At 40.1% G+C, this 14,343-nt stretch overlaps 1 protein-coding gene across 2 annotated transcripts in view; it reads right to left on the bottom strand.

The window, feature by feature from the left end:
- SPAG1 (sperm associated antigen 1) overlaps nucleotides 1-14,343 on the bottom strand; it is an 85,350-nt gene that overhangs the window by 36,162 nt on the left and 34,845 nt on the right. The gene's annotated exons all lie outside the window — the stretch shown is intronic.

Raw genomic sequence — 14,343 nt, 5'->3', positions numbered from 1 at the left:
AAGAAGATGTAATTTATTTATATATAAACACACACTCCAGTATTCTTGCCAGGAGAATCCCATGGACAGAGGAGCCCGGCAGGCTATGGTCCATAGGGTCACAAAGAGTCGGACAAACTGAAGCGACTTGGCACACACTTAGCATGTGTGTGTGTGTATATATATATATATATATATTTATTTATAATGAAATATTATATTACTTGGTCATAAAAAATGAAATCTTGTCATTTGTGACAACATAGATAAATGTACAGGGTATTATGCTAGGTGAAATGAGTCAGAGAAAAACAAATAATGTATGATTTCACTTACATGTGGAATATAAAAACAAAGCAAATGAACAAACATAACAAAACAGTCACAGATACAGGTGGTTGCTGGAGGCAAAAGGGCTGAAGGGAGAAGGTTTTCTGAGGAAGATTAAGAGACGCAGACTCCAGTTGCAAAAATAAATGAGTCACAGTTATGAAATGTATAGTACGGGGAATATAGTCAACAATTATGTAATACCTTTACATGGTGACAGATCATAGCTAGACTTACTGTGGGGATCATTTTGAAATGTATAGAGATATGAACTCGCAAAGAGTGGGACACGACTGAGCAACTGAACTGAACTGACTGATGAACTCACTAAGTTGTATAACATGTTGTTGGTCAATTATACTTCAAAACCAAACAAACAAATGCACATTAAATAGAAAAAAGATCAGATCTGTGGTTACCAGAGGTGGGGAACTCGGGGAGGGGGAACTGGATGAAGGCAGTCAGACGTCCAGTTATGAGATAAGTACTAGGGATGTAATGTGTAACATGATAAACATAATTAACAGTTTTATATGAAAGCTGTTAAGAGAACAACAGTTCTAAGAGTTCTCATCATAAGGAATAAGATTTTCTATTTAAAAAATTTCATTACCATATGAGATGATGGATGCTTTCTAAGCTTATTGTGCTAATCATTTCATGGTTTATGTGTCAAATCATTATGCTGTACACCTTAAACTTGATACAGTGCTGATGTCAATTATATCTCAATAAAACTGAAAGGGGAAAAACAAAGCATGAAGTACTGATACATATTGCAACATGGATGAACCCTGAAAACATCATGCTATCGTGAGAGAAGCCAGACACAAAAGGCCACATATTGCATGATCCCATTACATGAGATATTCAGGACAGACAAATCCATAGAGACAGAAAGTTGATTAGTAGTTGCCAGGGGGAAAGGGAGACAGGACTCATTGCTAATGGGTATGGGATTTCTTTTTGTGATGATAAAATGTTTTAAAATTAGACAATCGGGATGGTTGTACAACCTTGCTGCTGCTGCTGCTGCTAAGTCGCTTCAGTTGTGTCCGACTCTGTGCGACCCCACAGACGGCAGCCCACCAGGCTCCCCTGTCCCTGGGATTCTCCAGGCAAGAACACTGGAGTGGGTTGCCATTTCCTTCTCCAATGCATGAAAGTGAAAAGTGAAAGTGAAGTCACTCAGTCATGTCTGACTCTTAGCGACCCCGTGGACTGCAGCCTACCAGGCTCCCCCGTCCATGGGATTTTCCAGGCAAGAGTACTGGAGTGGGGTGCCATTGCCTTCTCTGTGTACAACCTTGTGAGTACACTAAAATCCAGTGAATTTGTAAAGGGTGAATTTTATGATACAGGAATTACATCTCAATTTTTTTTAAAAAATTGAGATATAAATTTTATCTTACCCTTGTTTTATTTTATCTTACCCTTGACAACAAAGAATACTTTTTTTTCTATCCTGGTTAATTGGATGGGAGAGGAAAAAAGAATCTAATTTTCATCTTTTTATTAGCAATACAAAATGTATTGATCATTTAATTTCTTGAATAGTGATTTATCTACTTATATGCTTTGTGGACAGAGGAGCCTGGCGGGCTGCAGTCCATGGGGTCACAAACAGTTGGACATGACTGAGCGACTGAGCGCGCACACACACACACACACACACACACACACACATGCTTTGTTCATTTTGGTTCTAGGCTCTTTAACTTGGTTTTATTGCTTTGTAAAAGTTCTTCATATTTAATGTCATTAACCCCTTGCACTTCTCTTATTTTGTCATTTGCCTTTTAATATTTTTATGGTATCTATCATATAATTTTTAATTTTTACATAATCAAAATCATTCTTTTTCTTTATGATTTTGTGCCTTTTAACTCTTTGAAATCTCCACCTTGACACCCTCCTGATTCCAACAATTCTAGGACAAGAAAACTATTTATATTTTATTCTTCTGTTTGTTAATGACTTTAATTTTCTTATATTTCATTTTTAAGCAGGGAACAAGCGACAACACTACCAGGGAGTCTAGATGCTACTTTCCTCTGATGGCCACTTCTAAATGCTCTCTCCTAGGGACTTGTGTGCGTGCTCAGTCATGTCTGATTCTGCGGCCCCATGGATTGTAGCTCTCCAGGCTCCTCTGTCCATGGGATTCTCCAGGCAAAAATGCTGGAGTGGGTCACCATTTTCTTCTCCAAGGGATCTTCCCATCTCAAGGATCAAACATGCTCTCCTGCATTGGCAGGCAGATTCTTTACCACTGGGACACCCCCTCTACTAGAGAAAGAAAATGAAAATAGGGAAGCTTCCGAGAAAGCCCAGGAATTCAAATCCCAGAACCAATCAGCTTTGGGAGTCCTTAGAAGGACAGGTGAAGAAAGCCTATCAATTGTCTTATCTCAGTACCTGACACAGAGTAGGTGCTCAGTAGCTGTCCGCTGTTAAATTAAACCCATTGGTTACGTTGTACCTCAGTCTGGATGAATTGGGCCTGGCCAACCCAGGTGGAGCCTGCAGGGGAGCAGCATTATCACCTGAGGTTAGAACACACTAATTGCTGCATTTTCCCATGGTATTTAGGGCTCCTTGCATCATACCCCATAATGACTGAGGGTTCTTTCTTGGAATGTGGTGGGAGGGGAACCACCAGCAAAGATTCCAACTTGATAACCTCTCTCTGGGCTTTCACATTATTTTCCTAAAAGTAACTTGGATTTCTCCTGTCTTGTCCAAGCCTTCAGGACCTCTCTGTCCATGTTATCTAACAATGGAACTTGGTAAAAATGAATATAAGATAGTTCCATTGTTCTTATTTCATCTTCAAAGCAATGCTACTGGGCTTCCAGCCATTTAATCTACTTAATCTTTTTTTTTTCTAATATATCTTGGGATTTTTTATGAATATAGAAAAACCCCCAAATATAGGACTTGATAGGAAAACATACATTAAAATTTTATACACAGTTAAATCTTAACAGTAAAAACAATTCATACAGATTGATGCATAAGGAGAATGGAGGTGGTGGGGGAGGAATCCAGCAAAAAACTGCAGTCGTTTCTTTGAGCTGTGAATTAAGGTTAATCTACCTAATCTTGATTTGCTTTCCTGAGAAAGGGGAATTTAAAATTTTCTATCCTTCCTATAAGACATTTTTGTTCTCTGAATCTTGTGTATTTGTATGCATTCCCTAATCTACAAATGATTATGGAGGGCCATGAATGCCAGGATCAGAAATGGTCCTCTTAAAGCTCTGATTGCTTGGAGATCTGAATACTGCTACTCTATGGGACTTGCCTTAGGGATAACCACCTAACTCAGACAGAAACGTATCAATCTGATAAGCGATATTACACTATAACGATCCTGACTCAGATTTTTAATCATGGAACCATGTGTGTTATGGGCTTCCCCTGTACCTCAGTTGGTAAAGAATCTGCCGGCAATACAGGAGACCCAGTTTCGATTCCTGGATCGGGAAGATCCCCTGGAGAAGGGAATGGCTACCCACTCCAGTACTCTTGCCTGGCGAATCCCATGGACAGAGGAGCCTGGCTGGCTACTGTCCATGGAGTAGCGAGAGTCGGACATGACTCAGCAACTAAACCACCACCATGTGTATTACAGATTTTTTGATTAGCCCTCTCTTGTTTATCTCTAATTGTGAAGAAGGCATTTTAGTATTTTGAGATACAATTGACACAAAACATTGTATAAGTTTAAGTTGTACAGTGTGGTGATTTGATACATATATATGTTGCTGCTGCTGCTGCTGCTAAGTCGCTTCAGTGTGTCTGACTCTGTGTGACCCCATAGACGGCAGCCCACCAGGCTACCCCGTCCCTGGGATTCTCCAAGCAAGAACACCGGAATGGGTTGCCATTTCCTTCTCCAATGCATGAAAGTAAAAAGTGAAAGTGAAGTTGCTCAGTTGTGTCCGACTTTTAGCACACCGGAATGGGTTGCCATTTCCTTCTCCAATGCATGAAAGTAAAAAGTGAAAGTGAAGTTGCTCAGTTGTGTCCGACTTTTAGCGACTCCATGGACCGCAGCCTACCAGGCTCCTCTGTCCATGGATTTCCAGGCAAGAGTACTGGAGTGGGGTGCCATTGCCTTCTCCGTGATACACATATATATATTGCAAAATGATTACCACAATAGGGTTACTTAACACATCCTTCACCTTGCAAAACTACTATATTTTTTGTAATAAGAATATTTAAGATCTACTTTCTTAGCAACTTTCAAGTATATAATATGGTATTGTTAACTATAGACATCATGCTGTATACTGAATCCCCAGAACTTACTCATCTTATAACTGGAAGCTTATACCCTTTGACCAACTTCTCCCAATACCTCCAACCCTCAGCACCTGGCAACCACCATTCTAGTCTCTATTATTATGAATTTGGCTTTTTTAAGATTCCACACATAAGTGAGATCATACAATATTTATCTTTCTTTGACTTGCCTCACTTAGCATAGTATCCTCAAGTTCCACCCACGTTGTTAAAAATGGCAGGATTTTCCTTTATATTATGGCAGGATAATATTCCTTTTGAGTGTGTGTGTGTATCTGTGTCTGTGTCTGTTTCACACACTTTCTGTACTTATTCATCTGTTGGTAGATACTAAGATTGTTTCCATGTCTTGGCTATTGGGAATAATACTGCAATAAACAATGGATATCTCTTCAAGACAGTGATTTCATTTCTTTTGGACATATACCCAGAAGTGAGATGGCTGAATCATATTTAAATTTTTTTAGTTAAAATGTAATTTTTAATTTTTTTACTTAAAAATTTGAAAATAGTTCTATTTTTAATATTTTGAGGAACCACCATACTCTTTTCCATAGTGGTTATATTCCAACAGTGTACACGAGTTCCCTTTTCTCCATATCCTTGCTGACACTTGTGATCTCTTGTCTTCTTGATGATGGCCATTCACACAGAGTGAGGTTTTCATTGTGGTTTGGCTTTCCATTTCCCTGATGATTAATGATACTGAGCACCTTTTCATGTACTTGTTGGCCAAATGAAGGTCTTCTTTGGGAAAATGTCTATTCAGTTCCTCTGCCCATTTTTTAAATCAAAATCAATATTAGTCCTTAACTCACTTGTTTCTCAACATATGTTCAAACTCTGATAAGAGTTCTTGGTACAGCATCAGCACAAGAGTGGATAAACACCAAATCCTACCTGTTTCTTTCACAGGACAGCCTGGTGATGTTCAGCCTGGGTTTTATGGAACCTATGCTTTCTTGCTGTTGTTGTTCATTCGCTAAGTCATGTCTGACTCTTTGCAACCCCATGAACTGCAGCAGGCCAGGCTTCCCTGTACTTCACTGTCTCCCAGAGTTTGCTCAAACTCATGTCCATTGAGTTGGTGATGCCCTCCAATCATCTCATCTTCTTTCTCCCCCTTCTTCATCGGCCCTCAATCTTTCCCAGCATCAGGGTCTTTTTCTAATGAGTCGGCTCCTTGCATCGGGTAGCCAAAGTATTGCAGCTTCAGCTTCAGCATCAGTCCTTCAATGAACATACAGGACTGATTTCCTTTAGGACTGACTGGTTTGATCTCCATGCTGTCCAAGGAACGCTCAAGAGTCTTCTCCAGCACCACAATTTGAAAGCATCAACTCTTTGGCATTCAGCCTTCTTATGGTCCAATTCTCACATCTGTACATGACTATTGGAAAAACTATACCTTTGACTATATGGACTTTCGTCAGCAAAGTAATGTCTCTGGTTTTTAATATGCTCTCTGGGTTTGTGACAAGCTTTTCTTCCAAGGAGCAAGCATCTTTTAATTTCGTGGCTACAGTTACCCTCTGCAGTGATTTTGGAGGCAAAAAAAACACCAAAATCTGTCACTGTTTCTACTTTTTCCCCATCTATTTGCCAAGTGATAGGAATGGATGCCATGATCTTTGTTTTCTGAATGTTGAGTTTTAAGCCAGCTTTTTCACTCTCTTCTTTCACCTTCATCAAGAGGCTTTTTAGTTCCTCTAAGTTTTCTGCCATTAGAGTGGTATCATTTGAATATCTGAGGTTGTTGATATTTCTCCCAGCAATCTTGGTTCCAGCTTTGAGTCATCCAGCCTGGCATTTTGCTGTTGTACTCTGCATATAAGTTAAATAAGCAGGATGACAATATATAGCCTTGACGTACTCCTTTCCCAATTTTGAACCAGTCCGTTGTTCCATGTCGGCTACTAACTGTTGCTTCTTGTCCCGCATACAGGTTTCTCAGGAGACAGGTAAAGTGGTCTGGTATTCCCATCTCTTTCAGAATTTTCCAGTTTGCTGTGATCCACACAGTCAAAGGCTTTTGTGTAGTCAACGAAGCAGATGTTTTTCTGGAATTCCCTTGCTTTTTCTATAATCCAATAGATGTTGGCAATTTGATCTCTGGTTCCTCTGCCTTTTCCAAATCCAGCTTGAACATCTGAAAGTTCTCAGTTCACGTACTGCCAAAGCCTAGCTGGAAGGATTTTAAGCACAATCTTGCTAGCATGTGAAATGAGTGCAATTATTGGTAATTTGAATATTCTTTGGCATTGCCTTTATTTGGGATTGGAATGAAAACTGACCTTTTCCGGTCCTAGAACATTGTTGAGTTTTCCAAATTTGCTGGCATATTGAGTGCAGCACTTTCACAGAATCATCTTTTAGGATTTGAAATAGCTCAGCTGGAATTCCATCACCTCCACTAGCTTTGTTCGTAGTAATGCTTCCTAAGGCCCACTTGACTTTACACTCCAGGATGTCTGGCTCTAGGTGGGTGACCACACCATCATGGTTATCTGGGTCATTAAGACGTTTTTGTCTAGTTCTGTGTATTCTTGCCACCTCTTCTTAATCTCGTCTCCTTCTGTTAGGGCCTTGCTGTTTCTGTCCTTTATTGTGCCCATCTTTACATGAAATGTTCCCTTGGTAGCTCCAATCTTCTTGAAGAGATCTTTAGTTTTTCCTATTCTATTGTTTTCCTCTATTTCTTTGCATTGTTCGCTTAAGAAAGCTTTCTTATCTTTCCTTGCTATTTTCTGGAACTCAGCATTCAGTTGGGTATATCTTTCCCTTTCTCCTTTGCCTTGCACTTCTCTTCTTTTCTCAATTACTTGGAAGGCCTCCTCAGACAACCACTTAGCCTTCCTGCATTTCTTTTTCTTGGGGATGGTTTTGGTCACTACCTCCTGTACAGTGTTACAAACCTCCATTGATAGTTCTTCAGGCACTAATCCCTTGAGTCTATCCATCACTTCCACCACATAATCAAAAGGGATTTGATTAAGGGCATACCTGAATGGTCCAGTGGTTTTCCCTACTTTCTTTAAGTCTGAATTTGGCAAAGAGTTCATGATCGGAGCCGCAGTCAGTTCCAGGTCTTGTTTTTGCTGACTGTATAGAGCTTTCCCATCTTCAGGTACAAAGAATATAATCAATCTGATTTCAGTATTGACCATTTGGTGATGTCCATGTGTAGAGTTGTCTCTTTTGTGGCTGGAAGAGGGTGTCTGCTATGACCAGTGCATTCTGTTGGCAAAACTTTGTTAGCCTTTGCCCTGCCTCATTTTGTACTCCAAGGCTAAACTTGCCTGTTACTCCAGGTATCACCTGACTTTCTACTTTTGCATTCCAGCCCCCTATGATGAAAAGGACATCTTTTTTTTTTTTTTTTTTTTTTTGGTGTTCTGGAAGGTCTTATAGGTCTTCATATAACCAGTCAACTTCAGCTTCTTTGGCATCAGTGATTGGGACATAGATTTGGATTACTGTAATGTTGAATGGTTTGCCTTAGAGGTGAACAGAGATCATTCTGTCATTTCTGAGACTGCATCCTAGTACTGTATTTCAGACTCTTTAGTTGACTTTGAGGGCTATGCCATTTCTTCTAAGAGATTCTTGCCCATGGTAGTAGATACAGTGGTCATCTGAATTAAATTTGCCCATTCCCATCCATTTTAGTTCACTGATACCTAAAATGTCAGTGTTCACTCTTGCTATCTCCTGCTTGACGACATCCAATTTACCTTGATTCATGGATCTCACGTTCCAGGTTCCTACACAACATTCTTTACAGTACTGGACTTTACTTTCACCACCAGACACATCCACAACTGAGTGATATTTTCGCTTGATCCCAGCCTCTCCATTCTTTCTGGAGCTGTTTCTCCCCAGTAGTGTATTGGACACCTAACCACCTGGAGGGCTCATCTTCCAGGGTCATATCTTTTTGCCTTTTCATTGTGTTCATGGGGTTCTCGAGGCAAGAATACTGAAGTGGTTTGCCATTTCCTTCTCCAGTGAACCACGTTTTGTCAGGCCCTAAGTAGCAGGGACATGCCCTTCAGCTGCTCCAAGTGGCCAGGTGACATGCCGGGTGCCCTAGTTCTCCCACCATTGGTTCTCATGGAGCACACAAACCTTCACCGGGCACTAGGCGTCAGTCAGCACGCCGCCCAAAGGCACTGCTGGAGTCCCTGGGCCTTAGTTGGCATCTAACAACCATCTTGAAGAGACAGACTTTGGAATCTCACACATTTGAAGCCATATTCTATCCACGTGACTTACAATCTGTGCAAATGTGGCAAACAACCTTTCTAAGCTTCCATTTCCTAATCTCTATGTGTGTGTTAGTCGCTCAGTCGTGTCCAACTCTTTGCAACCCCATGGACTGTAGCCCACCAGGCTCCTCTGTCCATGGGATTCTCCAGGCAGGAACACTGGGGTGGGTTGCCACTTCCTTCTCCAGGGGATCTTCCCGACCCAGGCATCAAACCCGTGTCTCCTGCATTACAGGCAAATACTTTAAGTATGGATAATTAATCGCTTCCTTGAGGATTAAGTGAAAAACTATATGTAAAGCACTTTCATAGTTCTTCATGGGTGCTAATTGGTCAAAAAAAGTAATGAGAAGTGTGATTCCTGTCAATATGGAGTAAATAAACTCCACCCTGTGTCTCACACTGAATACAACTAACAACCTTGGACAGAATTCATGGAGCAGTTATATGAGGACACTGAAAATAAAACGGTAGCAGGCTGATGAGGGGTGGAACTAGAATTGGAAATACCCCCCAAACAGCAGTCAGTTTCTCCATTTTCTTTTCTTTGATATTTCCTATCCTGGATCAATGGCAGTTTAAAACCCAGAACAGTCTGCTGGGTATGGAAGGAAATAGCTTTAGGAGATGCCCTCTATTATTTATCTTTTAAAACAACAACAAAAAAAAGATACTTAGCCCCTATGGGGAAATTCCCTATTCCATTTGTTTTGTTTTTCCTTTCTCTCCAGTCCCAGTGCCCAAACAGTGCATTAGCAAGTGCAGAGGCAGCGGCAATCAAGTAGATACTTAAAACCTCGGGGGAGAGGAACTCTTATGCTGGTCAGAGAAACTGCTCCCTAGGATATCCCCATTCTTTTTCTTTCCTCTTGCTGCTCAGTCCTAGAGGCGCATAGTCATGGGATGTGTACAGTAGAATTAAATTGTTGTTTTCTAGCCAGAGGAAGAGGAAGAAAAACCTCTGAGAGCCACAAAGAGTAGGGAAGAATCACAGAGAGGAGGGAACTTAAAAAAACAATTTTATAATTGTATCTGAAATGAGCTTGCCTGCCAGGGGATCCATATGCATAAATGTAACTTCAAACATTCTACCAAAATTTTTGAGAAGTGATTTTACAGGGGAAACCATTGCCCAGACCCCAGGTGGTCATGGGGTGGTACACAAGTGGGACAGATTCAGATAACACTGCAAAAGTTTTGAAAATAAATTGACAATAGAACCATAGTTCACAGAATTAGGTAGGAAAACTGTTACCCAAAACTAACCAGATTTTAAAAGTTCCACATCAGAGTTGAACAAAACTGAAAATCACATATAATAATATTAAGAATTGCTAATATACAGTACAAAATTCCTTACAAGTGAGGAAGAAAGAAAATATTAACATTTAGCAAGGGAAAAGGCAATTAAATAATACCAAACCCTGGGTAGGGCTTCCCTGGTGGCTCCGTGGCAAAGAAGCCACCTGCCAATGCAGGAGACGTGGATTCAATCCCTGGGTAGGGAAGATCCCCTGGAGAAGGAAATGGCAACCCACTCCAGTATTCTTGCCTGGGAAGTCCCATGGACAGAGGAGCCCATGGAGTTGCAAAAGTAACTTAGTAACTAAAAAAAAGTAAACTAAAAAAGTAACTTAGTAACTAAACAACAACCACAACAAAATGCAAATTAGAACCACAATGAGAAACCACCATACACCTAAGCAAATGGCTAAAAATATTTTTAAACATAAAATGCCAAATGCTGGCAAGAATGTGAAGCAGCTAGAACTCTCATATGCTTCTTAGTTCAGTTCAGTTCAGTCACTCGTTCACGTCCGACTCTTTGCGACCCCATGGACTGCAGCACACCAGGCTTCCCTGTCCATCACCAACTCCCGGAGCTTACTCAAACTCATGTCCATCAAGTCAGTGATGCCATTGAACCATCTCATCCTCTGTCATCCCCTTCTCCTCTCACCTTCAATCTTTCCCAGCATCAGGGTCTTTTCCAATGAGTCACTTCTTCAAATCAGGTGGCCAAAGTATTGGAGTTTCAGCTTCAGCATCAGTCCTTCCAATGAATATTCAGGACTTATTTCCTGTAGGATGGACTGGTTGAATCTCCTTGCAGTCCAAGGGACTCTCAAGAGTCTTCTCCAACACCACAGATCAAAAGCATCAGATCTTTGGCACTCAGCTTTCTTTATAGTCCAACTCTCACATCCATACATGACTACTGGGAAAACCATAGCTTTGACTAGACAGACCTTTGTTGGCAAAGTAATGCCTCTGCTTTTTAATATGCTGTCTAGGTTGGTCATAACTTTTCTTCCAAGGAGCAAGCATCTTTTAATTTCATGGCTGCAGTCACCATCTGCAGTGATTTTGGAGCCCCAAAAGCAAAGTCTGTCACTGTTTTCATTGTTTCCCCATCTATTTGCCATGAAGTGATGGGCCCAGATACCATGATCTTAGTTTTCTGAATGTTGAGCTTTAAGCCAACTTTTTTCACTTTCATCAAGAGGCTCTTTAGTTCTTCGCTTTCTGCCATAAGGGTGGTATCATCTGCATATCTGAGGTTATTGATATTTCTCCCAGCAATCTTGATTCCAGCTTGTGCTTCATCCAACCCAGCGTTTCTCATGATGCACTCTGCATGTAAGTTAAATAAGCAGGGTGACAATATACAGCATTGACATACTCCTTTTCCTATTTGGAACCAGTCTGTTGTTCCATGTCCAGTTCTAACTGTTGCTGTTATGAATCTGTTGTTCATACAGATTTCTCAAGAGGCAGGTCAAGTGGTCTGGTATTCCCATCTCTTTCAGAATTTTCCACAGTTTATTGTGATTCACACAGTCAAAGGCTTTAGCATAGTCAATAAAGCAGAAGTAGATGTTTTTCTGGAACTCTCTTGTTTTTTTCATGATCCAGAGAATGTTGGCAATTTGATCTCTGTTCCTCTGCCTTTTCTAAATCCAGCTTGAACATCTGGAAGTTCACAGTTCATGTACTGTTGAAGCCATATACTTCTCATGGGAATGCTTCTCATGGGAATGAAAAATGCTGCTTATGGGAATAAAATGAAAATGCTGCTCATGGGAATGAAAAATGGTACTGCCATTCTGGAAAAGCAGTTGGAAGATTTTAGTAAAGTTAAACATACACTTGCCCTGTGACTCACAGTTCACTCCTGGTATTTACCCTAGAGAAATGAAAACATATGTTCACCCAAAAATCTGTGCATGAATCTTAGTAGCATATTTTATGAATAGATAAATCTTAAATCTTAGTATTTATCTATTCATAAATACCAAATACTGGGAAAAAAAACCCAAATGCCCTTGAACAAATGAAGGGATAAACAAGCAGCGATATACCCATGTAAAGGTGTACTACTCAGTAATAAAAAAAGAATGAATCAAAGATACATGCAGCTACATGAATGAATCTCAGTGACATTATGCTGAGTGAAGGAAGCTAGTTGCAGAAGGTTACATATTCTCTGTTTCCATTGATGTCACTTTCCGGGAAAAGTTAAACTGTAAGAACAGATAATAGATCAATGGCTACCCAAGGCTTGGAGTGAGGGGAGGGTTTGGCTAAAAGGGAAGCAAAAAAGAAAGAATACTTTCTTTTGGTCAATAATTTGTGATGAAATTGTTCTGTATCCTGACTGCAGTGATGGTTATACGAAATTATACACGTGTTAGAACTGCACACCAAAAAAGTCCATTTTTACTATTGTAGTTTTTGTTGTTTAGTTGCTAAGTAGTGTCCAACTCTTTTGTGACCTCATGGACTGTAGCTCCTCTGTCCATGCAATTCTCCAGACGAGAATACTGGAGTGGGTAGCCATTCCCTTCTCTGGGTGATCTTCCCGACCCAGAGATTGAACTTGTTCTCCTGATTGGCAAGCGGATTCTTTGCCACTGAGCCACCAGGGAAGCCCACTTTTACTATATGTAAATTTTAAAAATAATTGTAAAATAATAGCAAAAGATGCTTACTCCTTGGAAGGAAAGTTATGACCAACCTAGATAACATATTCAAAAGCAGAGACATTACTTTGCCAACAAAGGTTCATCTAGTCAAGGCTATGGTTTTTCCTGTGGTCATGTATGGATGTGAGAGTTGGACTGTGAAGAAGGCTGAGCACCGAAGAATTGATGCTTTTGAACTGTGGTGTTGGAGAAGACTCTTGAGAGTCCCTTGGACTGCAAGGAGATCCAACCAGTCCATTCTGAAGGAGATCAGCCCTGGGTGTTCTTTGGAAGGAATGATGCTAAAGCTGAAACTCCAGTACTTTGGCCACCTCATGCGAAGAGTTGACTCATTGGAAAAGACTCTGATGCTGGGAGGGATTGGGGGCAAGAGGAGAAGGGGACGACAGAGGATGAGATGGCTGGATGGTATCACTGACTCGATGGACGTGAGTCTGAGTGAACTCCGGGAGTTGGTGATGGACAGGGAGGCCTGGCGTTCTGCGATTCATGGGGTCGCAAAGAGTTGGACACGACTGAGCGACTGATCTGATCTGATATTGTTTCAGATAAGACTTAAACTCTTTTTAATGCAAAATGCTGGCTAATTATCTTGTTACATATAAACCCTAAGAAAAACATTTGTTGCCAGAACTTACTTAAAAAGGTGCGCCTCAGTCCTTGAAGAGCTGCCTACTTTAAAGTCTCCTTTCTTCCCTTTGGTGCCCTCACTTTCTTTCCTATCCTCTCTCAGTTGCTCTGCTCTGTCTCCGCTTCTCTCACCTCCTCCTTTTCTGTGCTTTTGTCTTCATCCTAGCTTAACCGGTCATATATTAACCTGAGGTATGTATTTTACATTATATTTTTTGCCACTTAAAAAAAAAAAAAAAAAAAACTTATACTCCTTGTTTTTTTTTTTTTTGTTTTTAGTTGAATGACTTGAACATTTTATATTTCTCCCTCAAAATTAAAATATTCTGTCAAATTACTTAAAGTTGATTTTTACCTGTGAATGATTTTCAACACTGACATTTCCCCCTTAGTTGCTCAGGAGTTCTCAAGAAGAAACAAAAACTTCCTCTTGCTCTGGTCAGGTGAAAAGGCAGATTTTTTCACTTAAAGTTGATATAACTTTCATTGTCTTACATTATGAAGATGAAAATTTATATAGTCTAGATTCTTTTTTAAAAAAACAATTACATCAAAAGTGAAATTGCATATTTTTAAAAAATTTCTTTGGAGAGAGCATGTACAGCAATAGTGCATTCATTTTTAGGTATATAACCCCTCTGAAGTCAACATATTTGTTTGAAACTAAGCAGCTACCCATAAAACAATCATCTCAGAGATTGATTGAAGGTTAACTTACAAATGGTTGGTGACAAACAAGCAGCCATTTGTATGTAAAGGTGATAATCAGGAATTAAACTGAGTATTAGAAAAGATGTCAGACTATGAAGAAAAATAGGTTTGAGAGATTGTATTAA

The sequence above is a fragment of the Bos mutus genome, chromosome 14 (assembly GCF_027580195.1).
Source record: "Bos mutus isolate GX-2022 chromosome 14, NWIPB_WYAK_1.1, whole genome shotgun sequence".
In the NCBI taxonomy this organism is placed as follows: Eukaryota; Metazoa; Chordata; class Mammalia; order Artiodactyla; family Bovidae; genus Bos; species Bos mutus.
Note: the sequence above shows the minus strand (reverse complement) of the source record. Positions and strands in the feature narration are given on the sequence as shown.